The sequence below is a fragment of the Pelodiscus sinensis genome, chromosome 9 (assembly GCF_049634645.1).
Source record: "Pelodiscus sinensis isolate JC-2024 chromosome 9, ASM4963464v1, whole genome shotgun sequence".
Classification (NCBI taxonomy): Eukaryota; Metazoa; Chordata; order Testudines; family Trionychidae; genus Pelodiscus; species Pelodiscus sinensis.
The window spans coordinates 36,915,104-36,942,826 of record NC_134719.1 but is presented as its reverse complement, the minus strand read 5'-3'; the positions used below and the strand labels follow the sequence as shown (position 1 = coordinate 36,942,826).

At 42.4% G+C, this 27,723-nt stretch overlaps 1 protein-coding gene across 5 annotated transcripts in view; it reads right to left on the bottom strand.

Annotated features, from left to right (window-relative positions):
* Positions 1-27,723, bottom strand: part of PTBP2 (polypyrimidine tract binding protein 2) — a 116,390-nt gene that overhangs the window by 78,302 nt on the left and 10,365 nt on the right. The window lies entirely within an intron of this gene.

Below are 27,723 nucleotides of genomic sequence, written 5' to 3'. Positions count from 1 at the left end.
AGATTCTCCCCTTTGCAGAAAAGTGACAGTAAATAAAAAAACCTGAAATTTACAAATACCGTATATTTACAAAGCATCTCTGGATTCAAATAATTCTGTACACACAATCATTTCAGCCACAGCTGAAATGCAGCCTCCAAGGACAACACTGTTCGATAGTACACAACTTACGAAATATTTTAGAATAGGAAATTAATATTTATCCACTGAAATGACATGGAGAATTCAGGCAAATACTGAAATTAGAATTTGATCAAAATGCTAGTACTGATGCACCCATTAAACCTTGGTGTTTTGCATTTCTTTATAATCTATAAAGGAAGCTTGAAAACAAACTTTTTATGCTGGAAGATGGATTTCTTTTTGTTTAAACTCTAAAATATGAAGATCATCAAGTCTATTCTGTTAGTATTCTTTTGGAAGACTTGAATGTGGAATACAGCTAACAGAGGAGATGTGGTATTGAATCCTTAAAGTTGAATCCCTAAAATCCTTTTCCCAAAAATGTTGGAAGTTAAACAGGTAATAAAAATAAGTCTGAAGCAGTCAAAATACTAAAAAAATATAATTTCCCTCTCAGTGATCAGGTTCAATTTCCTTCCAAGATAGGAAATATACCCAGACGCCTAATGTAAAACAAATAGGATTTTTCTTGTTTATTTCTTAAAATCTTTCAGGCCTTCACAAATCAAAATGAATTACAAAGGACATAAACTTTCCTTTCTTAGCCTATTAATGATAATATGCAATGTCCAGAAGAGGTAAAGACCTCAGTTTAATGTCTTAATACAAAAGTATTGCCAACAGCATCAATGCCCTCAGCACTAACCAGGGCAATCGGGTCATGATAAGAAGTGCCATTTATTATCCAATATTACCGTGCATGGAATCTTTTTCCATTCAGTATACTGACCACAAACTCCTTTTTACAAAAATCTTTATAATAATAAAAAACGTTTCAAACTTTGCCATCCTTGATGTTGGCAATATCTATCTCTGTTTGAATCACAATCCCAAGTAGTATGCTTGCAGGATGCATATCATCAAACCCCCTCTGTGATATTGGTGCAGTGGTCTCCAACCTTTTTACACTCAAGATCACTTTTTAAATCTCAGAGCAGGTGAAGATATACTGCCCCATCCCTTCCTTGAAGCCCCGCCCTTTCCTTGAAGCCCCGCCCTCTATTTTCCTCCTGTCTATCACCTGCTATCCCCAGCCCTTACTTACACACTCTGATAAACAGTTTATCTTTAAATTATGCGATACATAAAATTAAAATCACGTGTTTATAGTTATGAAATAAATGGTCTGTTTTTTATTCATGCTATTTAAATCTAAAATGAAGCATTTATAATTATACATTTCGTGGGGACAGAGTTCTGCGGCTGGGGGCAAGGGAAAGGGAACAGGTTGCTATGGGGGGGGGCAAGAGGACAGGGTTCTGCAGCAGGGGACAGAGTGCCAGTGGGGACAGGGTTTTGCAGCAGGGGACAGAATACCAGTGGGGACAGGGTTTGGGGAGTGGGGACAGAGTTCGGGGAATGGGGTCTTGTGGGCGGGGTGACAGTGTCAGCAGAGTCCCCTGTATCTGCCTCCTCCCAGGATTCTCCACCCCCCTGCAAGGGAAGCCAGCATGTGCCTCCTCTGGGCCCGACTCCCCGCCCCCCATCCTGCGCCGGGGCCAAACACCCACGGGAGCCTGCCCCGGGGCCAAGACCCCTCTCCCGCAGCACGGCCAACACCCGCGGGCGCCTGCCCTGGGGCCAAACCTCCCTCCCACGGCACGGCCTGGCCAAGCCAGCACCCTCCCTCCCACAGTGTGGCCAACCCCTGCGGGCACTTGCCCCTGGGCCCAACCCCCCTCCTCCATAACACCTGAGACAACACAATAAGCCATGCCAATCACTAAGATTATTCCTTTTTTGGAATTGGGTCTCAATGTTATTTATACAGAGTATTCCTAAATAATGTTAATACTATTTAACATACCACCCTTTTGTTGAGACTAGATTGTATTCTACACGTTGGGATACAAACCAGCAAAATGATTTGACATATTTAATAAAAGAAAACAGCAATTACTCTTGCCACTGTCCGAGGAAATAATTTTTAATTAGATCAAAAGAATGAACTTAAAACTGATAAGACTGAAAGGCAATTCAGAAGAGTTATGGAAGCTTTCCATTGTTCCACTTTATATGACTGTTCTAAAGCACAAAAATGACTGAAACGTAGCATATAGAACTCACTGAAATGTTCTCTCCTCCCCTCCCCTCCCGGCCCGCTAACTGAAGATCTAAATTTCAACCCCAACATTTGCCAAGTAAGTAAATTTGAAAGTGACCATTTAAAACATATCTGCACTTCTGTGCAGGTGACGTGATTATAATAAGGTGTGTTTTTAGGTCACTAAAATTGGTTTCTGAATATAATTTGACAAAACAACAGCTACGTTGGTAAAATACTAACTCACAAGCAGATAAAAAAAAATAGCAGAGACCTAACTACTTTGTAGACTGGGCACTTAGTTGTGATCTTGGATTTCCCTTAAAGAATGCAAGCTTTTCCCTTATTTTCCAAAATGGGGTATTTAATAGTTGATGATTATGCTCAGATCATTCTGAGTATGCACAGATCGCCCGAACCCGGCTCTTCCGGGTTGCAATCTACTCGCCACGGGCGAGCAGACTGCATTATTTGTCGAGCCCTTATGTAATGAAATACAAAACAGTTCATCCAATTAAACTCCTACAAATTTTCTTTTTCAGAACCATAACAAACAAAAAGGCAGGAAATTCTCTTCTTTTTTGTTGGAGAAAGTCCATCCAACAACCCTACTGAGATGGGTTTAATCTGATAAACCTAAGTACTTCACAACTAGAGAGATCCCACAAGGATCCAAGGCAGTTCTTCAAGTTCATGATGAGCTCCAGCAAATACTTCTAAATTAACACTGCAATTATTTGCCAGATCCTTTAATATATTTTTTTAGTGTTATATATTATCCTTATAGAATCGCAGAATACTAGCACTGGAAAGGACCTCAAAAGATTATCAAGTCACGGCGAAACCACGCACTGTCTAGATCATCCCACACAGATGTCTATTCTAACTGCTCTTAAATATCTCCAGTGATGGAGATTCCACAACCTCCCTAGGGGCAATTTATTCCAGTGTTTAACCACCATGACAGTGAAGAAGTTTTTCCTGATGTCCAATCTAAACCTCCCTTGCTTCTTGTCCTATTATCAGAGGTCAAGGAGAACAATTTTCTCCCTCCTCCTTCTAATATCCTTTTAGATACTTGAAAACTGCTATCATGTGCCCTCTCAGTCTTCTCTTTTCCAAACTAAACAAGCCCAATTCTTTCACTCTTCTCTCATAGCTCATGTTTTCTAGGCCTTTACTCATGTTTGTTGCTCTTCTCTGGACCTTCTCCAATTTCTCTACATCTTTCTTAAAATATGGTGCCAAGAACTGGACACAATACTCCAACTGAGGCCTAATCAGTACTGAGGAAAGCAGAAGAACGACTTTTGGTGTCTTGCTCACAACACTCCTGTTAATGCACCCCAGAATCACACTTGCTTTTCTTTTGCAACAATGTCAACACTGTTGACTCGTATGTAGCTTGTGGCTCACTATGACCTCTAGATCCCTTTCTACGGTACTCCTTAAACAATCACTTCCCATTCTATATGTGTGAAACTGACTGTTCCTTCCTAAGTGGAGTACTTTGCATTTGTGCTTATTAAACTTAATTCTATTTATCTCAAACCATTTCTCTAATTTGTCTAAATCATTTTGAATTATGACCAGGGCTCAACAATTGAGGTAATCTACTCACCACGGGCGAGTAGATTATCGCCCAGCATGGCACCGCAGCGTTCTGCACATGTACAGCACGGTCTGCACATGTGCAGCACGCTGAACCGCGTGGCTGGCGAGCGGGTCTCGCCACGGCTTGGCAAGCCCTGATTATCACTCTATCCTCCAAAGCACTTGCAACCCTGGGTATAATCTGAAAACTTAATAATCATACTCTCGATGCCATCACCTAAATCACTGATGAAGATATTGAACAGAACCAGTCCCAAAACAGACCACTAAGGAACCCCACTTGTTATGCCTTTGCAGCATGACTGTGTACCATTAATAACTACTCTCTGAGAATAGTTATTGAGCCAGGTATGCACCACATTATAACAGCTCCATCTAGGTTGTATTTCATCAGTTTATTGGTAAGGAAGTCAAGCGGGTCTGTATCAAATATTTTACTAAAGTCTAGGTATACCACATACACCGCTTCTCCCTTATCCACAAGACTTGTTATCCTATCAAAGAAAGCTATCAGATAGGTTTGACATGACTTGTTCTTCCTTCTTGCTTTCCATGGGACCTTACCTACCGGCTCTTTGAGTTTACTAAAATCTGCCTTCTTGAAATCCAATGTCTTCATTTTGCTGTTCTTCCTTCTACCATTCCTTAGAATCATGAATTCTATGATTTCATGATCATTTTCATGCAAGCTGTCCTCCATTTTCAAATTTTCAGCCAGTTCCTCCCTATTTGTTAAAATCACATCTAGAACAGCTTCCCCCCAGTAGCTTTCTCAACCTTCTGAAATAAATTGTCTCCAATGCAGTCCAAGAACTTATTGGATAATCTGTGCCCTGCTGTGTTAGTTTCCCAACGTATATCCGGACAGATGAAGTCCCCCATCACCACCAAATCCTGTGCTTTGGATGATTTTGTTAGTTATTTAAAAAAAGCCTCATCCACCCCTTCTGCCTCAGTAAGTGATCTGTAGCAGACCCCCTAGCATGACATCACCCTTTTTTTTAACCCAGAGACTCTCAACAAGTCTGTCTCCTATGTCCATCTCCATCTCAGTCCAAGTGTAAACATTTTTAATATACAAGGCAACTCCTCCTCCCTTTTTTCCCCCTGTATATACTTCCTGAGCAAACTGTACTCTTCTATACCAATATTCCAATCATGTGTATTATCTCACCAAGTATATACTTCCTGAGCAAACTGTACTCTTCTATACCAATATTCCAATCATGTGTATTATCTCACCAAGTCTCTGTGATACCAACTATGTCATAGTTGTGTTTCTTTATTAGCATTTCAAGTTTTTCCTGCTTATTTCCCACATTCCTTGCTTTTGAATACAGGTATCTAAGATACTGATTTGATTTTGCCCCCCAGTTCTGCTTTGTGCCTCCTTTAGCTCTACTATTATACTCCATACTCCCTTCTATTTTGTAACCATCTCCCAGGTCTCCATGTTTTTCTCTTACCTGTGGGCTTTGGTCACCTGCCCCCATCAAACCTATTTTAAAGCCCTTCTCAGTAGGTTAGCCAGTCTGTATCCAAATACTCTCTTCCTCTTCCACGAAAGGTGAACCCCATGCCCACTTACCAGTCCTTTACCGTGGAACAGCATCCCATGTTCAAGGCAGCCAAAGCCCTCCTAGTGACATTGTCTTGGCAGCCAGGCATTCACCTCTAGAATGCTCACAGGAAGGACTGAAGAAAATACCACCTGCACTCCATACTCCTTCCCCCGTGCCCCCAGAGCCCTGTAGTCACTTTTGATCAGTGCAAAGTCACACCTTCCAGTATCATTAGTGCCCACATGGATGAGTAGCACGGGGCAGCGAGAGGGAAGGATAATCTTCGACAGTGCCTTAGTAACATCTTGGATATGGAACAATTGGCAGGCAGCATACATCCCGAGATGACATGTCAGGGTAACTGATGGGTGCCTCCATCCCCCTCAGAAGAGAGACTCCAACCACTACTACCCTACATTTCCTCCTAGCAATGAGGGCTGCAGACCTCTGAGCCTGCGGGGGTACAAGGCTTTTCTTCTGCTTTAGAGGATGATTCCTTAACTCCCATATCCACAACAGCGTAACGGTTCTCCAGAACCATAGTGGGAGGGTTGGGAGCAGAGGTTTAGCACTGACCGCTGACAGAAGTGACCAGCTGCCAGTGTCTCCTCAAGACAGAGCCATCTCCCCCACCAGTGGTGTGTCAGCAGTCTTTTGTAATGGGATAGCTTCCTCAGCCTATGCAGTCTCCACATGAATACTCTCAAGGAATTTCTCATGAATTCGGATGCTCCTCAACCTAGCTACCTCCTCCTATAGTTCTCCTACCTGCTTCCGGAGAGATTCTACCAGCAGGCACCTTTCACACTGGATGGTTTCCCCAGCCTGGATTTCAGTAAGTGGGAATTGCAAGCCACACCAGGATCTGGGTAGAAGCATCCATTGTCAGGTGGTCTGTCTGACTGTAGGCACAGGCGGAGGAGACACAAGCACTGCTGGCACAGGTGTTGCGGGTCTTCCTAACCATATTAGGACTCCCTCTTTCAAACTCCTGTCTGCCGCCACCTGTCTGCTTTACTGGCCTGATAACTCTCCCTCTGGCTTTTAAAGCCTGCTCACCTAGGTCAGGCTTACCCCCTCATTAGGCACACAGAGAGAGGCTGATCACAAGGCTGAGTGAAGCTGATCAAAAGTAATTAAGAGAACAAAAGATCAAAAACTCCCAGACACACAATCCCAACTGCCACAGTAACTGAACTCAAGCCAAAGCCAGCATAAGTCTCCTGGGGGCCTGCTCAGTGGCAGGATCTCTTTCACGCTCTCTCAAAGTCCCCTAACTGTAGCCCACTGTCCGCTTCGCTTATATGACTTCTATCAGATTTTCTTTCCTTACTACAGTAAAACTCCAATTGTCCTGCATCAAGTCGTCCAGCACTCCTGACAGTCCGGCACCAACTGGAACCCGGAAGTGCTCCGGCCAGCCAGACAATTGGAGCTGCTCTGCCCCCGGCTTCCCCAAGTCAGCTGCTGGTCAATTTCAGCAGCAGCTAACTTGGGGAAGCTGGGGGCAGAGCAGCTGGGTTGCTGCCAGGTTGGTCCCGCAGCACCGCCGACCCCCCCCCCTTTTACCCTCACCCCAGACTCCTCATAGCCCCCATTCCGGTACTCCGGGCATATCTGATAATCTGGCACTCCCTGGGTCCTAAAGGTGCTGGATTATCGGAAGTTTACTGTAGATGTTTTTAGCAATTTATTTTTAACAAATATTTCAGTTATAACTTCTTATTCATCATTCAACATGAATTATTCTTCAGACAATTTAAAACTACAAAAACAGGTGACATATCTATACAGCAACTGAAATACTGAATTTGGGCAGTAACTTTAGAATCTGGCACATGAATACCATGAATACTCTCTAAATAACTGGTAAACCTCATTGTATAAGGAATAAGGGTTATTTCAAGAGAAGGGTTTTCTCATAACAGTATCTTAACAGCATCTTATTTCGAAATAGTGCTATTTTGAAACAGCTTCATAACGCGAATATGCAAATGAAGCATGGGATATTTAAATCCTGGCTTCATTTGCAATTTCGAATGTCTGTATTTGCATCCCTCTCTCGAAAGAGGGTGCAAGTGTAGACATACCCCTAGACTAAAAACAAAAATAAAACCCCTAGTCGTTGAATGATTGGAGTAAGGATATCAGTTCAACATCCCCGTTACCATAGGATACAAGTGCTTCCTAAATTATAAACCATACACAACTCTTTCTTATGTACATTCATCAGAAACTGGATGTTGGAACGGGGGACATTGTTGGGGGAAAGGGTAGGCCAAAGAATGGGACTTGCATTCTGCTCTGAAGGTGATGACATTTGTGACAACAACTGGGAATGAGTTCCAAATTCCTAAGTCATTTGCTGCAAAAGTTCTGTCTTGTGCACTCACACTGGAGAAAGGCAATTCCACAGTACCAAATGCATTGGAAAGGAATAATCATGAAGGATGAGACTGAGTCTTCAACTAATTCAGACCTGTCCCATTAAGGGTTTCAAAAATGACAACAGAAAACTTCAACTATACCCAGTATTAAACTTGGAGGTGGCCTTCAGTTAAATGTTACACACCGCGGAGAGGACTACAGTGGCTACTGCAGTATTTTTCGTGGAGCATGGTAGAATCATGTAATGCTTTATGAAGTTGTGATGGGGTGACCATGTTGCTGCTCTCCATATTTCCTGGACTGAGACTCCCTTGAGGAAGGCAATTGATGTCACCATTGCTCTGGTGAGCTTTGGGAGGCATTGGTAATGGCCTAGTCTGGAGCGAGCAGCAGGTGGTAATGCAGGATGTGATCAGTTTTGATATATGCTGAAAAGAAAATGGTTTTCCCTTGGACCTTTCAGCTAGGGATTCCAGCAATCTCTGAGCTAGTCAAAAGGGCTGAGTCCTATCCAGATAGAAGGCAATGGCTGTTGGAATTACACAGGCCCCATCTGCCTGTATCTTCCAGAGAACTCTGGGGATGAGAGAGATAGAAGGGAAGGTATATAACAGATGAGCCTCCTCATGAAAGGAGCACTGCACCTCCCAGGGTGCCTGCTTAGAACAGTATTGGGGGCATTTGGAGTTCTGTCTGGTCACTAAGAGATCTATTTGCAGTGGACCCTACCACTGGAACAGCTTGTGGGTGATCTGACCATCTAGTTCCTACTTGTGTTCCGTGAGGAAGTTGCGGCTGAGGGTATTGGCCATGATAATCTTGTCCCCAGGTAGGTATGCCACCATGATGGTTATGTTGTGGTGGATACACTGATTCCAAAGCCCGATCACTTCTGCACATAGCAAATGGGATATTGCACCCCATTGGTGGTTGAACATAGTAGTCATATTGTCGGTGAGGATACGCACTGAGGAGTCTCGAATATGTGGAAGTATTTGCAAACGTTGTGAACTGCTCGATGCTCGAGCAAATTTATGTGGAGTCTGGACTCATCTTTGGACCACTTCCCTTGTGCGAATTGTTGTTGGAACCCCAACCTAGCAGTGAGGCATAATGATCTGTTTGGATGGTTGATCCCGGTAGAAGGGCACCCATTTGCAGAGGTTCTGTGCCTAGGTCCACCAGTGCAAGGAGGTAAGGACTTTTGGAGGGGACGAAACATGTCTGTGAACGTGGCGACTTGCTGGTGTATAAACTGAAGAAATCCAGTGTTGGAAACATTGAAAGGCCTGACATTTGGGACAACATATGTGGTGGCTGCCATATGCTCCATGAGTTTGAGACAAGTTAGGATGGGGATGGTGATGAGGCTTCTTATATTGTTGAAACAGAGAATCAGGAGATATGCGATTCCACATACTGCATATGCCTGCATACTCACAGCCTGCGCCGTTCTGCTCATGGCCCCCAGTGCACTACGTCATATTTCACACATGCAGGCCAGGTCACACTCAGCATCCCAGCCTACATGTGCTAGTAGCCGGCTGCTGAGTGTAGGCAGCGGTGGCGCCTCCAGCCCTGGGACCTGGGCATGAGGTTGGGGGGAGGAGGGAAAGATTGGGTTAGAGTGGGAAGGAGATGCCTGGCTCTGGAGAAGGGACGGGAGGGAGATCGGACTGAGGGGGGGGGGGGGGGGGGGAGGTGCTCAAGGTGTCCTGGCCAGCACACACTCAAAGCAGCCGTTCTGCACACATTCAGGCATAAGGTTAGCGGGAGGGGGATTGGGTTACAGCAGAGAAGGGAGGTGTCTGGCTCTGGGGAAGGGGAGGGAAGTTGGACTGGGTGGAGAGGGGAGGTGTGCATGGCATCCCGGCCAGCACGTGCGCAAAGCCAGCTGCTCAGAGCACATGCCCCAGCACCTGGGAAGATGCACATGGCGGTAGCAGTGGCAGCAGCAGCTCTGGCTCTAGGACCCTGGCATAAGGTGGTGGGGAGGGGAATTGGGTTAGAGTGGGGAGGGGCACTTGGCTCTAGGGAAGGGGAATGGATGGGATTGTGTTAGGGGGAGGAGGGGGAGGGAGTAGGAATCCCAGTACTGCATGCCAGCTCCAATTTCTCAGGAAGCACGCAGCTGTTGTGGGGAGCAGAGGAAAAGCACACGCTTCCTGAGAAGTTGGAGCTAGCATGCAGTCTCGGGACTCCTACACACACACACACACACCCTGCACAGGGAGGCAGCAGGGGAGAGGACGTCCCTGGTGCAGTGACAGACCCAGTGTTTCAGGAAGTGAACCAGCTGTTTATGGGAGGGCAATGGAGGAGAGGGGAGGGGAAGAGCAGCCCGCGCATTTCCTTAGACCCGGGATCCCCAAGTACCGGCCGAGCTGTCCCTTGTCCCCCTCCCCGGCCAACCGCTCCACCACCAGCACCCTGTCTCCTGCCACCTGCCCCAGCTCCTTGCCCCAGCACTCTGTCCCCTGAGCCCACCAGCACAATTGGGGCCATATTAGTGAGGCTTGGGGTTTTTTGGAGGGTTGATTTTTGAATCACATTTGTGTAGCCCCGACTGACTTTTCTGTGGGTCAGTGACCCCGACTCAAAAAAGGTTCCCCGCCACTCTCATAAATAAAGACAGTGCTGAAACACATTGTGTTTGAAATAATATTTTATTTAAAAATGAAGCCTGGCCAAAAAGCTCCCATCTGGCCGCAGCATCATAACACTCCTGCACTCCCTCAAACCCCAAACCTGAGCCTATCATAAACTGGAACCTCCAGTCCTGAGCCTCTCATCCCCAAAACTCCTGCACCCCCACATCCCGTCTTCTGTCGCAACACTCCTGCACCATCCACACACTGCAAATCTGTGTCCTGAGCCCATCATACTCCCAGCCTCCCTGCCCTGAGCCCCTCATGTACCCCAGCCCAAAATCTTGCACCCTGACAGTCACAAGCCTGCAGCTTGTTCAGCACCCTAACCCAAACCCAAACCTCACTGCAGGCCGCAAACAAATGGTCCATGTGTTGAGTATCCATGGTTAAACTCTTAGGGTATGTCTACACTAGCCCCCTAGTTCGAACTAGGGAGGCTAATGTAGGCATTCGAAGTTGCAAATGAAGCCCGGGATTTAAATATCCCGGGCTTCCTTTGCATCTTCCCGGGCGCCGCCATTTTTAAATGTCTCTTAGTCCGAACTCCGTGCCCACAGCTACACGCGGCACGGAGTAGGTAGTTCGAATTAGGATCTCTAATTCGTTCCACGAGGAGTACCGGTAGTTCGAATTAGAGATCCTAATTCGAACTACCTACTCCGTGCCGCGTGTAGCCGCGGGCACGGAGTTCAGACTAAGGGACATTTAAAAATGGTGGCGCCCGGGAAGATGCAAATGAAGCCCGGGATATTTAAATCCCAGGCTTCATTTACAACTTCGAATGTCTACATTAGCCTCCCTAGTTCGAACTAGGGGGCTAGTGTAGACATACCCCTAGCTATCCAATGGGATTCAGTTCTCACTCTAGAAGGGACCATCAGAGATGCACAGTTTTGCTGTCTCAAACTGTAAGTTTGTCTCTCCAGAGGTAACATAATTGCTAAGAGCAAAAACGTTTTAAATAAATAAATAAAACAAACAAATAATATGTAGAGGTAAGAAATAACAGACCTCAACCCTACAGTCCCTTGCTAATTTGTGTACAAAGAGTCAATCCCTTACTTTTCTCTAAAAGTGCAAAGTTTCAAAAACTTGAATGAACACAGGATTTTTTTTGGGGCGGGGGGGGGCGCAGAATAGATCTGGACAAGGAGAAGGCAGGAGATAAGTATGAAAAAGGAGGGACAAAACAGAATTGAAACTGTTTGAGCAGCATATTCCAGAAGTCTTGAGGTCTTTCTGAGTGTAGCTTTCATTGATATGAGACCTACCATATCATTCTTTCACTAGAAGGGAAAACCTATAATGGCAGCTAGCTGTAAAACAGACCCAATCTGGGAATGTTTTAATAAAGTTTGTCTACTTGTGGGTACGACAGGCATGCATGCAAAATGTACACAGTACAACAAAGAAATGGCAGGCCTAATTGCCCAAACGAAACATCACGAGCTATTTCTCTTCTCAGGAGGAAGCTGCATTGAAGATGAAGAAAGAAGGAACATGTCTCAACATGCAGGATCTTCAGGTGGGTAAACTTTTTTATTTCATACTTCTTTCTGCCTATTTTCTTTCTGGACTATTCTTGAATTCTCATGTTTGAGCAAAAAATAAATAGTTAAAATAGGCAGATCTTTCCTTTTACAATTTCACCTTTAAAATAGTATTGTTAGTGAATTAAATGAGTAATACTAAATGAATAGCCTGGTAATAATAATTAAATAACGGCATTGACCTATTTTGTTTAGGAGAATCCATCCTCAACATACAGGATTCTGAAGACAATCCACCTTCAAGATCACCATCATTTCTATAGTTTCAGAGTTATCCAACTCTGATAGGTGTTTCAGTCACTTCATGTATGTCACATAGCCACAACAACAAAAACGAAGGTGAGGTTGACTGACTGAGTTAGCTGCAAACCCAAATTTTAAGTTTCTCATGTTGACCTGGCTGACAGTCATTTTAATTGTTTATTTAAAAATTATTTAATTATTTTAGTTAAAAACAATTTTAACAAAAACAAATCTAATTCTAAAAAATTTGAATGTTTAACTAAATTCAAAAATTAATATTCTACATTTTTAAAAAAATATTATATAATTGCTGTTGAAGAAAAATATCAAGAATACATAAACATTGTATAGTAAAACAATTTAGATGTCTGTTTGGTGATGTTCTCCTGCTAATACAGTATGTCAGGAAAATCCTTCAAATATTAATGATTAACCTGCTGAATTGGAGATAGTTCACCTGCCAATGACTTCATAAATATCCCTTGGTAATATAAATTACCTTTGATATATGAAATAACCTTAATCCATATTCTTCACAACTCAGAGATAGACGTAGGTTTCATTTTTAAAAGGTTCACACTATGTATTTAAACAGTGATTTATTTTGAAAACTTTTTAAATTAGTTTTATAGCCATATCAGAAAATGAACAATTGTTTGGTTATGACAACAAACAAGAATGCACATTTATGTAAAAAACCATGATTAAATCTAGGGATGTAATAGTAAAAGCTTATACATTAATGCTACATGCATTTCCCTTCCCCCACTCCCGCCAGTAAATCTTTTTTTCCAGGCTGGCCAGCAGCAAAGCTTAGTCCCAGCTTACTGGAACCTACCCCTGCTGTAGCTCTGCATTTAAAGCATATTAGCAGCCAGGCGGGTAGGAAGCCCAGCTCAGTTCCGGCTCGTGCTGGGTCCGGGAGCTCAGACCTACCCATGCACAGGGGCTGCTGCCACCCCACACTACTGCCTCTGTATCAGGCAACCAGTCCATGAGGGGAGTTAGTTTTTAAACTGGCTCCTCTCGTGAACCAGCTCCTGTCTGGCACCCAACACTGTTGCTACAGAGGCAGCAGCGCAGAGTGGCAAGGGGCTCCTCGGGAGTGGGGCCAGATCGCACTTGCTGCCAGCCCCACGTCCGGGGATTATAAACTATAGACAAGTAACCGATAAAAATTAATGGTTAATCACCTATTCAGCTAATCGATATTTAACATTTCTAATTAAATCAAAATAAAGGACTATGTAGCACATAGTCCTGTATTTTGCTTCAGCTACACCAGACTAACACGGCTACATTTCTATCACTAATTAAATCAAGTCTTCCTGACTAGTGATTTAAATCAAATCCACCCTGGAGGGGAGAATTTTCAAAAGGACGCAAAACTGTCTTATCTCTGTTTCCCGAAATCAATGGGAACAAAATTATGCTAAATCATGGAATACTTTTGAAAATTCCATCCCATATACCTCAAACTAATTCAAGGTCTGTGCACACTATTTATGGAAATTGACTAGAGAACAATAAAATGGATGGTAAAACCTCAGACAGAAAAATCAGCATAAAGTACACAAGCTAAACATGAACTTTGCTGTATTAGTCTCAATAAGAATTTACTGTATATTAGATTGACATGCAATTAGCATGGAAGTTAGCTTACAAACATTTAGCAGTTGTTTCACTGAACTTTATAAATACACGATTAAACAAAATTCATGAATGAGCAAATATTTAAATTAAACAACCCATTTACATGCATAGTATTTCCACTGAGGGATATTTTACCTGTCTGCAATTGACAAAAGTAACTAGTGATGGAAGTTATTAACAAAAAAAAAAAAAAAAAAAAAACACCCACAACACACACCCCACAAACTCAAATGTTTTTACTACAGATTATAGATGGCTGTTTAAACAAACAACTATGGTAGTTTTTCAAGAATACCCAGTGAAGGATGTTAAGTATCAGATAATTGACTAATCGAATAGCCGATGCATTTCTGTATTGATTATTTGATTAGTCGACAAGGCGCCTCCTCCTTTGAAGTGCAGCAACAGCTCTAGGGCATTGTGGCGGCATTTAAAAGTGGCAGTGCTGAACGGAGCCCAGGGTCAGCGAGGGTGTCCCCAAGTGATCCCAGGCTCCATGCAGCACTGCCTCTTTGAAATACCACAGGAAGCCCAGCATCAGGAATGCTCCCTATGGCATTCAAAGCAGCAACGAGCTTCGTGCGGCGCTGCTGCTTTGAAGTACCCGCCCCCTTTCTCCTCCCACTTCCTTCCTCTATCTGATAGAGGCAGTAAGGGGGGAGGGGAAGAAGCGACTAGTCAACTATCCTTTTGACTATCCAATAAGCATTTGCTTATCGGATAGTCGACTAGTCCGTACAGTACTACATATTTAACACTTGAACTTGCTTGGAAGAAACAGTCCGCACATCTCCATGCTGCTCACTGTAAGGCTCTGGATATATTCAAATTCTTTTTTCACTGGTTCATTTGAGGGCCATTTCTTGCTTATTCTCATGCCTGAAATAGATAACACGGCAGCCACAGCTCTACTAGTGCTGCATCTAGGCATATACAACTCCTAGTCTAGAAGGCTTTCAGTCCCTTACTTCAGATGATTTTTTTCTTTTGGAAAGATGGATGCTGTTTTAATCTTGGCAAAGCAACTACTATAGAAATAATGGAATCCCGATCCATCTTTAGTAAAAGCCAGAACACTAACCCTCGGTATTTACCCCATGAAGGGAAGATTCTATACAGAATACCAAACTACCTATAAAATAAAGTAGAATGTAGAGAATATTTAATAGCGTATAATATCACTGTGCAACAGTACAAATAACATCTTTTTGTTCTTTCAAAAATTTTGGATTAAAACTATAAGAAAGGAGGAAGAAAGTGCAATGATTATCTACAGTGTCTATATTTTGCTTCAATGTTGTAAATAATTCAGAAGCCATAGTATAATTAATTTCAAATTGATTTGTTCCAACGTGCATTACTTTCAAAATGTGTTTAATCTGAATGTTACAGTTTAGGTTACACACCCTCCTAGTATTATCAGACCATTATAAACATAGAAATCCCCTGAAGTCTAATCAAGAAACCATTCAGGCTCGTAAAAAAAAAAAAAAAATCTATCAACTTATTTTTCCCACATATCCAGATTAATATATATTTTAATTGTAATATAAATTTCTTTCCACATCTAAAAAGCAAAGAATAGAACTAAGCAGCCATTTCCAAAGCATTTTTAAAATCTGTTACTGAGCTTAATAAAATTTGATAGTTTATTATGGTCATGTGAGAACATCTCAATTTTCTTCTGAAAAAATCTAAAAATATATATCCGTAAGTTCTCTTCCATTTTTTTTTATTAACGCCTAAGTAGAGAAACACTTTTCGAAAGTTGATTATTGTACCTAACATAATAGGTTTGTTTAGGTCAAAGGCAGCTTATTTTAAAAGATACTCAAATTTTCACTCTCCTCTGAAAACAGAAACAAAACAATGTGAATGGTATTACTAAAAAAACAGACAAAAATGAACAGAACTATCCCTCTATTTCAAACACAGTAGTAAGAGCTAGTATTAGCATCTAATATACTTCAATACAATTAAGAGTTTTTAATTATAATCTGATGGAAGGGAGATACAATAACTAAAACATATTAACTCTTCTGAGAGATTTTATTTGCTGATAAAAATCTATTTTAAGTTAAGTACAGGACCCTTTTTTGGGTGTGTGATGAAAAAAAGCAGAAAAATGTTAATTGGTAGTTTTAGCTACACTGTACATTTACCATAGTTAGTCTTAGCTTAGGGGCGGATGTAATGCCAGGAGCATAATAACATCATGAAACTCATAGGTTATGTCTATACAGCAATAAAAAGATCCACATCAGAGCTGCAGTTGGCTGGAGTCAGCTAACTTGGGCTCACAGGGCTCAGGCTGCAGTCCTAAAAATTGCATTGTCAACAGTAAGGTTTGGAGTGGAGCCCAAATGTCCACTCTGCAATTTTTAGCTCCACAGTACTGCAAGCCTGAGTCAACTGTCCTAGATCTGAGACTTGATGCCAGTTTTTTTTTTTAGTGAAGTACAAAATGTAACCTTAGCTTCTAACACCATCAATAGGCAACTGACAGCTAAGCAGTATGACAGAAGAATAGCAGCATTCAAAAGTGTTCAAAATAATCAGTAACTACCATTCCAGCAGCTAGAATCATTCTTTTTCAGGGTAAGTATCTTACAAATCCAAAATCCAGTGGTCTCCAACCTTTTTAAGCACAAGACCACTTTTTGACTAAGTGTAATTCAAGATCTACCTCAAACCCAAATACCCTTGCCCCGTCTCCTTTGTGCTCCTGTGAGGCCCTTGCCCTTGCTCATTCCATCCTCCCTCCCCTGTCCTTCCTCACTTTCAACAGTCTGGGGCAGAGGGTTGGGGTGCAGGTTCTGGTCTTGGATTAAGGAATTTGGAGTATGAGAGGGGCTCTGAGCTGAGCCTGGGTCAGGCAGTTGGGGTACCGGAGGGTGTGGGAAGGTGTTTGGATGCAGAGGTGCTTGGGGCTAGGGCAGGGACTTGGAGTGCAGGATGGAGTTAATGACTAGGGTAGGGTTTCGGGATGTGGGCACGAGCTGGGCACTACTTACTTCAGGTGGGAGTGGAACACCTTGACATCAGCGCCCCCTCTTCTTCCTTCCCTGCCCTGCACAGAAAGCAGAAGCTCCTGAGGGGACAGCTCCAAGGCAAAGGGCAGGAGATGTGCAGCAATTGGAGGAGGGGAAGGGCAGCTGAAGTGCTGGATTGATAACCTTGTGGCCAAACCTGTCAGGATCCAAGATCTACTAGTAGATCCCGATCTACTGGTTGGTGACCACTGATTTAAGAGTCTTCAGGCACTGAAAAAAACAACAACTTTGCTCCCATGGATGAAATACTAAGAGTTTTAATTAACACATTCTTTTGGGGGGAGGAGGTTCCAGAATAAGAACTCATTTAAAAATGTATATTTGCATTAGTGACAGATATAAATTAGTATTCTATTTAAAGCTGTCAATTGATTACAGTTACCTTATGCAGTTAACTCACAATTAATCATGATAAAAATATTAAATTGTGATTAATGACGGTATTAATTGCACTGTTAAACAACAGAATACTAACTGAAATGTATTAAATATTTTGGATGTTTTTTCTGTACTTTCAAATATATGATTTCAATTACAACACAGAAAAAGTGTATACTGCTCTATTATTTTTGATGACATATCTGTATTGTAAAAAAGATAAATAGTATTTCAGTTCACCTCATACAAGTATTGTAGTGCAATCTATTGTGAAAGTGCAACTAACAAATATAGTTTTTGTTACATAATATAGCACTGGAGAGCCTATAAGTCCACTCAGTACTACTATTTATTCAGCAATCACTAAGACAAATAAGTTAGTTTGCATTTACAGGAAATCATGCTGTCTGCTTCTTGTTTACAATATGAGAAAGTGAGAACTGGCATTCACATAGTACGTTTGTAGCTGGTGATTCAAGGTAGTTACATGCCAGACATGTTAATACTAGTCCTCCACCTACTAATATAACACTTCTATATTTGTACATATTTTTATTTACACACACACACACACACACACACCCACCCACCCACCCACCCACCCCTAAAGTTTCCACTTCATGCAACTGACAAAGTGGGCTCCAGATAACAAATCCTTATGCCCAAATCAATGTTAGTCATTAAGGTGATACAGGACTCCTTGTTATTGTCTGTAATTGAAACCAAGATATTTTAAAATGTAGAAAATACCCGAAAATATTTAAATAAATAGTTTAACAGTGTGATTAATTGCAATGAATTGCAATTATTTGACAGCCCTAATTCTGTTATCACATGATGAATTTTTAATGAACTACAGCATGCATATATTTTGTTGATGCTTATTTAGTGAACAGGATGCTTATTTAGAGAAGAGAACTGTTGTTCTCTGAAACAGACATAAACAATACATCTCAATCAGGTGTCTATATGTGCATGTGCACAACAGCCACAAGATTTTTCTCTAATAGCATCGGGTCATAACCTAGTTGATGTAAAACTGTGACACCACCTTTGGAAGCTATAACTTGTCCTTACAGAATACAGTACAGGCGGGTTCTGAACTCAAGGCCTTGAGTCAAGACACCCTCCTTGCCAAAGTGATAGCCACCAGGAACACCATCTTGTAACAAAGGGCACGGAACACATTGCTAGGGACTCAAAGGGTGGTGCTATTAGTTGAGAGAAGATAGGTTGAGGTCCCAGACAAGAAAAGGTTGTTCAAGGTGGGTGTATAGTCTATCAAGGCCATTTAAAAACCAGTTAACCATAGGGTTGACAAACAGAGACATTTTGCGCACAGGTGGAAAGCCAAAATGGCTGCTAAGTGCACCCTTATTGTTGATAACAGCTTGTTGCTTCAGATGGAGGAGGTAATCCAGAGTAAGCGGCACTGAGGCTAGCATCAGGGATGAGTGACGATGTATCAATCAATCAGGTACAGGGGTTTTCCACTTCCAAGGAAGACCTGCCTAACCTATTCTAAACAGGAAAGTTCACTCAGATTCAGCCATGGCACTTCCACACAGTAAGGTGAAAGGACTCAAGGTCTGCTTGCTAAAGGCAATCTCGATCTTATGTCAGAAGGTCTGGTAAGAGTGGAAGGGTAACTCTCCTCTACATGTTAGTGGAAGCTCCAGACATGTAACAGTGTTGATGGAAATACGTTGGCGATATCAGTATGATCTGCACTCATTCCCATCTGATCTTGAAGAGTACCTTGTGAACAAACAGTATGGTCAAAAAGGCATATAGAAAATGGCCTCCCCATAGAAGGAAGAACACATTCACGCTGGAGCCCACGCTGTGATTGTGGAAGAAGCAGAAGCTTTTAGCCAGAAGACCTTTTAAGATTTCACTTCAAAGAGAATCCTCTGAACTGTCATTCATGCTTAAATTTGACATTTTACACTCAAATTTGAATAAAGATGCTAATTATCTTACCCATTACAAAGATAGCTTCCCCAATTATCACCTCTAATATCATTAACTCACAGACATTTACCTCTCCCCCTTCTTCCTCCTTCCATCCCCCTTCTGTTCTGAAATTTGATTTGTCCTTTTCATGCGTGTTCATTTTTTTAAATTGTATCCTTTGGTATATATGGTTGTGACAATTTTCTTCCACTATTTGATCTGAGGAAGTGGGTCTGGCCCACGAAAGCTCATCACCTATTAAACCATCTTGTTAGTCTTTAAAGTGCTACACAGTCCTGTTTTTTTCTTTTTTGAAAGAGGCTTTTTTGAAAATATCTTTTGAAAAAGCCTCTTTCGAAAAAGGCTTGCAGTCTACACATAGCCTTTGACAAGAAGTAGATGGCTATATAGGATATGTCTAGACTACAGGCTTTGTCAACAGAAGTTGTGTCAACAGATACTGTCGACAAAGAGCTTCTGTCAAGCTGCTTTGTCAACATGAGAGTGTAGATGCAAAGGACAGTGTAGATGCAGTAACGCCTTCTGTCAACAGAACTCTGTCTACAAAAGGCATTATTGCTTGTAGAATGAGGTTTACCACCGTCGACAAAACTGCCGAGTTCTGTCAATGTTATGTCGACAGAACCCAGCAGTAGTGTAGACGCAGGTATAGTTCTGTCGACAAAAGTCCACTTTTGTCGACAAAACCCTGTAGTCTAGACATACCCTTAGGCACTTATACCCTTGTTAAGGTAGGAAGCAGTGCCAGTTATTTCTCTTTGCTTAAAATCCAGCACCCCATGGGTACTGGATCCACTCCCCCAATGTTCTTCAATTCTAATGTATCTCTGAGATGGGGTAACCAAACTGTACCGAGCATTCAAGGTCTGGGAGTAACATGTATGTATATAAGACAATTATGAATTACAGTATTTTCCATTATTATCTATTATTTTCCTAATAGTTTCTCACATTCTACTTTGACTGCTGATATACAGAGAGAGTATTTTCACAGAACTATCCATCATGACTCCATCTTTTTCTTGAGTATAACACCTAATTCAGACCTCATCATTTTGTATGTGTAATTGGATATCATTTGCCAATAAAACATTACTTTGCATTTATCAACACTGAATTTCATCTGCCACTTTGTTGCCTAGTCTCCAAGTTTTCTGAGATATCTTTATAGCTATTCATGGTCAGCTCTGGACTCAACTATAATGGGCCTGGTGTATTCAAAGGAGTTAGGGTGACAAATAGAATTGCAACAACTTACTTGTACAAGAGCCTTTCTATGCTAGTTTAGTAACACCACATCCCCAAATGGTACAGAGTCATTGTTGATGTAATTAGGTCTATGCAGTATCAATGTATTGACTTGATGGCTTTCAGGAACCATACTACAATGCCCCATACTTACAAGCAATATGAGCACTCCTACTGAGGACATGCACCACCAACACAATAACTCAACTACGCACATACACAACTTATTAATTGTGCCAATATGCCAACAGTACCTGATCTGAGAGAGGACCTACCGCTCTTATCCCCAGCTCCTTATTTTGCTTCAGACCAGGCCAGGGGAAAACATCCTCTGCAGCCAGATCCAGACCACCAAGCAACCAGATCTGGCCAGCAAACACAGCAGGGAGTCTCAGGCAGACTGCCCTGCTTGCCCCAATCCCGCTCAGCAGAGTGGCGTCAGGGCCATTTGTGTTCTGCAAACTGTGAGCTTGGAGAGAAGGAGGGAGTGGTGCTTCATGGATGGTCCTACCCCCGCACAATCTCACTGGTCAGTTTTTCGGCCAATGGAAGCTGCCTATCTGAAAAATAGGCAGCACATGAAGGACCACTCCCCCCTCCCCTTAGGGTCTCATTCATAAAGCACATGGCACTGCAGCTGGGAGACTTAGCAGCGTACGCTCCTGCCTGGGAAACAAGCTGACTGCGGGCCAGGAGTCTCACTGCTAAGTCTCCCAGTCAGAGCCTGCCTCTGGCACCCCAGCCCTTCCCTCTACCCCCAGCCCTCTACTCCCCCTTCCTACCCACCATCCTAAATAAGCCAAACCCTCTGCCCCCTCCCTGAGCTCCCAGACCCTGTACTCCAGTGCGCTGCCCCAGATCACAATCCCCTTCTGCCCTAGGTCACAACACAGACCCCTGCACCGTAGTCCTCAGCCCCAGGTCACAACTGCCTTCTTCACCCAAACTCCCTCGGGGTATGTCTACACTTGCACCCTAGTTCGAACTAGGGATGCAAATGCAGGCATTAGAAATAGTCAATGAAGTAGGGATTTAAATATCCCGCGCTTCATTAGCATGATCTCGCTGGCGTGCTAGTTCGGATCACAGCTGATTTGAACCAGGAAGTGTACGCTGGGATGCGTTAGTTCGAACCAAACCCATAACGTTACTTCTCATTTTTTTGGGGCAGCCTCATTTTTTGAGGAGTAACATTAGTTCGAACCAAGGGGTTTGGTTCAAACTAACACGTCCCAGCGTGCACTTCCTGGTTCGAATCAGCTGTGATTCGAACTAGCACACCAGCGAGATCATGCTAATGAAGTACAGGATATTTAAATCCCCGCTTCATTGACTATTTCGAATGCTTGCATTTGCATCCCTAGTTCGAACTAGGGTGCAAGTGTAGACATACCCTCCCAGACCTCAAAGGCCTACTACGTTCAAATCCCTTACCCCAGAGGTGAGCAAGACAGCCTCCACAAGCCAGATCCGGCCCACCAATCGAGACCTGGGGACTTGGCGGTTCTCTCAAGGCACTGGGGGTGGAGGCAAAGACTTCATGTGCTCTCGTTTCCAAGCCAATCAGGGTCTGTGAGAGGGGGAGCATGGAAAGCCTCCTGGATCCACTCTTTACATGAGGCCCCTCTCCTTCTGGGGCAGCCCACAACCACTTCAAAAATTTGTGAAGTGCCCCCCCCCCCCCCCTTCAAAAATTATTGCTTACCCCTGCTTAAGACCCTTTGCTATGGGAACTGGCCACAGATTTTCTGAAAATCCAAGAACACTGCTTCATCCTTGTCCATGCATTTGTTGACTCACTCAGTCTCCTTCAAAGAATTCTAATAGATTGGTGAGGCATTTCTCTTTAAAAAAAATAATGTTGACTCTTCCCAGAATACCATGTGCATCTAAGCGTCTGATAATTTTATCCTTCACTATGGTTTCAACTAACTTTGCCTGGTAGGCTTAATGGCTTGCAATTGCCAGGATCAGCTTAGCAACAGCATTATGTTAACTAGCCCCCAGTCTTCTTGTACAAAGGCTGATTCATAGGTGGTTGGTGAAGATGCTGCATGGGGAGGCAAGCTCCCTAGTCTGTGGCCCTGCCCATATTCCACCCCTGCGCTATCTGGGCCCCACCCTCCTCCCCACTTTCTTTTTCTTCTCTTCTCTCACCCTCTCTGCTCACCCCCCATTCCAGCCAAATCCCTGAACCCAAACATAGCAAAGGACATTTAAAAAACCCACTTTTCTAAATATCTTTCTAAAGAAAACAGAGCATGTTTTACACTGCATGCCAGACTGTGATGACTGGACATGCAGAAGATACTCAATTAAAATCACCTAATTTAGGAATGAAAAATATCAGCCATACTTTTTTTTTTTTAATATACATTGAAATCTGTCAAATTTATTTGCAAAAATTTGTATTAAGGGCAAATCAGCTGTCCTGCTGAATACAACATTAAATATTAAGGAATACATGACGCAGCTCTTCTCGGTTTTACATTTTCTTAATCAGTATTTCTAAGTTGATTTTATATTTTAAATGTACTTTTAAAGGCAGTAATCTTTCCAGATCACTACATATTTAACACACTGAAACAAAGACATTATTTTAAATTAATCAGTCAGCAGTTTAGTGTGTTCATATCAAATTTCATAGCTTTTAGAAAAAGGGAATGCTAATTTATTTTGTGTGATCTCATAACAGACATGTTTATGTTAAAAATGTGTTTCCAAAGATTTTAGGCATAACATAGGAATTTATTTCTTATTAAGGTACTGATTTTGGTGGAGAGTTATCTTAAAAACAGAAGTAAAAAAAGGGAAACTCATTTGTCCAGCTATCTGGCAGAAAAGGGATATTGTTCCTTTAAGGCTGTGGTCACCAACAGGTCGATCGCGATCGACCAGTCGATCGCGAGGCGTTCTGTCCGCCCCATCCTCATTTCCCTCCCACCCCCAAGAAGCCCCCCTACCTACCTCCAGTGAAAATGGAGGTAGTGTAGGCTTCCCAGGGATGGACAGAAGTCCCACAGCTTAGCGCCACTTCTGGCGATGCCTGTCCCCACTGGCACCCTGTCTCCAGCTGCAGAAACCTGTCCCCACGGGCACTCTATCCCCTGCTGCAGAACCCTGTCCTCTGCCCTCCCAGCACCCTGTTTCCTCTCCCCTGCCCCCAGCCGCAGAACTCTGTCCCCACAAAATGTATAATTATAAATGCTTCATTTTAGATTTAAATAGCATGAATAAAAAACAGACCATTTATTTCGTAACTATAAACACGTGATTTTAATTTTATACATCGTATAATTTAAAAATAAACTGTTTATCAGAGTAAGGAAGGGCTGGGGATAGCAAATGATGGACAGGAGGAGAATAGAGAGGGCGGGGCTTCAAGGAAGGGGCAGGGCTTCAAGGAAGGGGCAGGGTGGTAGATCTTTGCCTGTTCGGAGATTTAACAAGTGATGTTGGGTGTAAAAAGGTTGGAGACCACTGCTTTAAGGGAACAGGGGGAGCGAAAGGAGAAAGATTACAGCAGAAATGGAGAAAGGCTTTGGAATTAATTTTTGTTAATTATATAAAATGTGCATTTTAGATAAGGGTGGTCTTTTGAAGTTTTTAAAGAAGATCCAAGCATTCAGCTAAAGCTGAATATTCAGATTGTGCATCTAAAACCTATGCAACAACCTTCAGAGATGTGATTTTATAATCTTCAGCAACAAACTAATGAAATATTTAAAGCCAATTTTAAGCTATTATAGTAATGCTCAACTGTTTTTTCAGTAAGTTCAGAGACTGACAGTATATACCTCTAGATTGGCACATGCCTGTTAAATGACTTCATTAACATGTAATGGCTCTTTCACAAGTTCAATGTTGTGCTAATATTTCTAGCAAGCTGGAAGGCTTTTCATTTTTTAAATAATAGATCCACAGGGGCAGGGAGAGGGAAAAGACCTTCACAAGACTGCAAAAGCCTGCTGTGGGAGGCTGCAGGATCTATGAGAATAGGGATAGAAAGAAAGGAAACATTTGAGCGCCAAGACCCAAGGAGGCACTGCCTTCCCTTGCCTCTTATATGCGGGCTAATTTAATCAACAGGTTACATACCATAGTTGGTAGCTCTACAATTACATGTCTGAGTTCCTTCAGAACTCTTTAGTGAGTACCATGTGGACCTGGTAACTTATTACTGATTAATTTATCAATTTGTTCCAAAACAACCTCTACTGCAAATCTCAGTCTTGGACTGTTCCTCAGATATCCCACCTAAAAAGAATAACTTAGGTGTAGGAATTTCCTTTATATCTTCCGTAGTGAAGACTGACACAAAAAAATTATTTAGCTTCTATGTGACAGCCCAGTCTTCCCTGAGTACAAGTACATGGATAGTACCTCAATCAGCCAGTAGCCCTACTAATTATTTGACAGCCTTCCTGATTCTGATGTGTGTTTTTAAAAAGGTATGCTGTTTGTGTCTTTTGTTAGTGGCTCTTCAAATTCTTTTTCCTCCTGCATAATTCTACATTCACACTTGACCACCCAAGTTAATGCTTCTGTTTACCTCAGTAGGAATTGAATATCAAATTTTAAGTGTGTCTTTTTGCATCTAACCACTTCTTTGTTATTTAGCCTTGGTCACCTTACTGCTTTTTTTTAAATTTGGGGTATACATTTAATCTGAGCCTCTGCTATGGCATTTTCAATAGCTTTCATGCAGTTTGCAGGCACTTCAGTACTGACAGATGGCAAAACAAGGAGCAATGTTCTTAAGTTACAGTGGGGGAGGTCTAGGTTGGATATTAGGAAAAACTATTTCATTAGGAGGGTGGTGAAGCATTTGGAATGGGTTACCTGGGGAGATGGTAGAATCTCCATCCCTAGAAGTTTTTAAGTCCCAACTTGACAAAGCCCTGGCTGGGATGATTTAGTTAGGGTTAGTCCTGCTCTTGGGCAGAGGCTTGGACTTCTTGAGGACTCTTCCAGTCCTAGGATTCTATGATTTCACACATTATTGTTCCTTTTAATTTCAATTTAACTAGCTCTCTCATTTTTGTGTGGTCCCCCTTTTTGAAATTAAATGCTACTGTGGTGGGTTTCTTCAATATTTCTTCCCTATAATAATGTTAAATTTAATTATGCTATGATTGCTATAACTGAATGGTTCAGCTATTTTCTATCAATTGGACCAGATCCTGTGTTTCACTTAGGACTAAAATCACAAATTCTCTCTCCTCAAGATGCAACTACTAATGGGGACTGGAAACTTCTCTGCATTTCATCCAGAGATGAGATTTACCCAGTCAATATAAGTATAGTTGAAATCCTCCATTATTATTGGATTTTGTTTTCTGTAATTGCTAATCTTAAAAAACAACAAATGGTCCTGCAGCACCTTAGAGACTAACAAAAAATGTAGATAGTATCATGAGCTTTTGTAGGCAAAACCCACTTCTTCAGATGAATGGAGCAAGGGATCCAGAGACACAAATAAATAGCAGAAAAAGAGAGGAGATGGGGAGGGAAAGGGGGGGAAAAAAGCTTGTCAACTAAAGTGTCCGTGTTAAATGAGGCTAATGGAGTGGGCTGTAGGTACCCAATACTTAGCTTTTGATGTCATTGGGGTGCAGAATATAATGGCCCATCCAATTCGATTAAATTTGTCAAATTGGTATTTGAAGGCAAGTTCCCCAATTTCTCTCTCTCTCTAGCTGGTTTCTGAAATTGCTTTGTAAGAGGAAAGCAACTTTTAGATCCATTAATGAGAGCCCAGGCAAGCTAAAATGTTCCCCAACTATTTTGAATATCTGATTGATGTTCATTAATCCTTCGTTGTAGAGACTGTCCAGTTTGGCATATATTGCAGGGGCATTACTCGCATATCTCACATTAGTGGATGTGCAGTTGTATGATCCTCTGATGTGGTGGCTTATGTGATTAGGTTCTGTGATGATGTCACTTGTATAGATGTGTGGACAGAGTTGGCACCAGAGTTTATTGCAGGGGTGGGTTCCTGGTTGAGTAAGTTTGAGGTGTGATGTGTGGTTGCTGAAAAGAATGTGTTTCAGGTTAAGGGGTTGTCTGTAGGCAAGGACTAGCCTGTCTTCCAAGGCCTGTGAGAGTGAGGGATTGTTTTCAAGGATAGGCTGTAGATTGTGCTGAAGGAGTTTAAGTTGGGGGGCTGTAAGTGATGACCAGTGGTGTTCTGTTAGTTTGTTTGTTGGGCCTATCTTGAAGAAGCTGATGCCTGGGTACTCGTCTAGTTCTATCAATCTGTTTTTTCACTTCCCTGGATAGGTATTCAAGTTTTAAGAATACCTGTAGGTGTTTATCTTTGTCAGTGGGTTGGGAGCAAATTTGGTTGTAATTTACGGCCTGGCTGTAAACAATGGGTTGGGTAATGTGTCTTGGATGGAAGTTAAACGCACGTAGGTAAGTAATTTCCTTGAGCATTTCACAATCACCATCACCCATCATCTGACCAAGGGGTTGGTAGCAATATTCCTATTGCTATACTGCTATTATTCAAGAATGGAAATTCTACCCATACTCAGACTATGATGCTGTCTTGAATGAATGAAACTTTTACATTACCTGCTTCTAAACTTTACCTCCAATGCCACTCTCCCATAAGTATTCTTATATATTTTGTACCTAACATTACTCCGTACCATTGTTTTCAGCATTTCACCAAGTTTCTGAGACGCCTTACAAATATCCTCATTGAGCAACATTCAAGTTCATGCATCTATGTATTTAGATCTCTAGCAGTTGTATAAACACTTATAAAATTATTAGTGGTCTGCCTTCATGTGATGAAACTGATGGGAACTCTTTTTCATTTGACTACTTCTCTTTAGTTCCTATCCGTACTTTATCATTTTCAATCCCATACACTTTACTAAGATATAGAGAAGGGGTTTTCAAACTGGGGGTCGGAACCCCTGAGGGTTTCAGGAGCTCAGTTCCCCCTAATCTGGTAACTGCACAACCACGCAGCTTCCCATTAAGCCCCATTCAAAGGCTCAAGACTGCAGCGGGGAGAGAGCTCTCTTCCCAAGCCCTGAGGCTATAAGAGCCGACAGGGAGGAGCACAGAGATGCGCAGCCAGGGAAAAGACACCCTTCCTCCGCCAGCCCCCATCACCAAGCTGTTGCAGCGGAGGGAAAAGAACCTGTCCCCCACCAGTCC